The sequence below is a fragment of the Microtus ochrogaster genome, chromosome 5 (genome assembly GCF_000317375.1).
Source record: "Microtus ochrogaster isolate Prairie Vole_2 chromosome 5, MicOch1.0, whole genome shotgun sequence".
In the NCBI taxonomy this organism is placed as follows: Eukaryota; Metazoa; Chordata; class Mammalia; order Rodentia; family Cricetidae; genus Microtus; species Microtus ochrogaster.
In genome coordinates this window covers 93450588-93451494 of record NC_022012.1, presented here as the reverse complement: position 1 = coordinate 93451494, position 907 = coordinate 93450588, and the positions used below count along the sequence as shown (strand labels likewise).

Sequence of the window (907 nt, the reverse complement as noted above, 5' to 3'; positions counted from 1 at the left end):
TGCTCTGTTTTCCTTAAGGGGAAAACCCCCATCTCCATTCCCTCTGGACATGTCCATTCCTCTCTAACCCGTGTCCCCGCTTAAAGTCTTCTGGCCCTGTTTTTGACTTCATCTCTGTTGGGGCTCTTGATGACCTTTAAAGCAGCATCCAGTTTGCACAGTGTTTATGACTGAGTCTCCGTACCAACCTGTCTCCACATGTCAGTTCTTGCCCTTCTGAAGAGTGATGTGTGCTACCATCACCTCTATAACTGGTGTGTTGGGAACGCAGGCACTTAGCCCTGCTGCCTCAGTGTCTGCAGGTGAATGCTGTGCCTGCTGACTGATTTGAACCTAATACTTCAGAAGCCTGTGTAAGCATGTGTACAGCGAGGTGCCAGCTGTTAAAAAAGACCGTGCTTGTGCACACATTTGTAAAGCAATGAGTCAAGGCATGCATATTCTTGGTTGTGTAGTATTTCCAAACTTCTTAAAAAGAATGCTTCCAATAGTAATCTGTTTGCCTGGGCCAGGGATGGGGAAACACAGTTTAAAATCTGAGTCATCCATCCATCCTCCCACCCACCCATCCATCCATCTCTCCATCTGTAGCAGCAGGCTGCTTGTTCGTCCTGGCTGTCCAGAACTGAAATAACCACACAGAAACTGTATTAATTAAACCACTGCTTGGCCCATTAGCTCTAGCTTTTTATTGGCTAACGCTTACATATTAATTTAACCCATTTCTATTAATCTGTGTATCGCCATGTGGCTGTGGCTTACTGGCAAGATTCCAACTGGTGTCTGTCTCTAGTATCTCCATGGCTTCTCTCTGATTCTGCCCTTCTTCCTCCCAGCATTCAGCTTAGTTTTTTCTGCCTAACTAAGTTCTGCCCTCCTATAGGTACAAAGCAGTTTCTTTAATCAT

The 907-nt window shown here is 45.5% G+C and overlaps 1 protein-coding gene across 1 annotated transcript in view; it reads left to right on the top strand.

Annotated features, from left to right (window-relative positions):
• Ulk4 (unc-51 like kinase 4) overlaps nt 1-907 on the top strand; it is a 288608-nt gene that overhangs the window by 62273 nt on the left and 225428 nt on the right. The gene's annotated exons all lie outside the window — the stretch shown is intronic.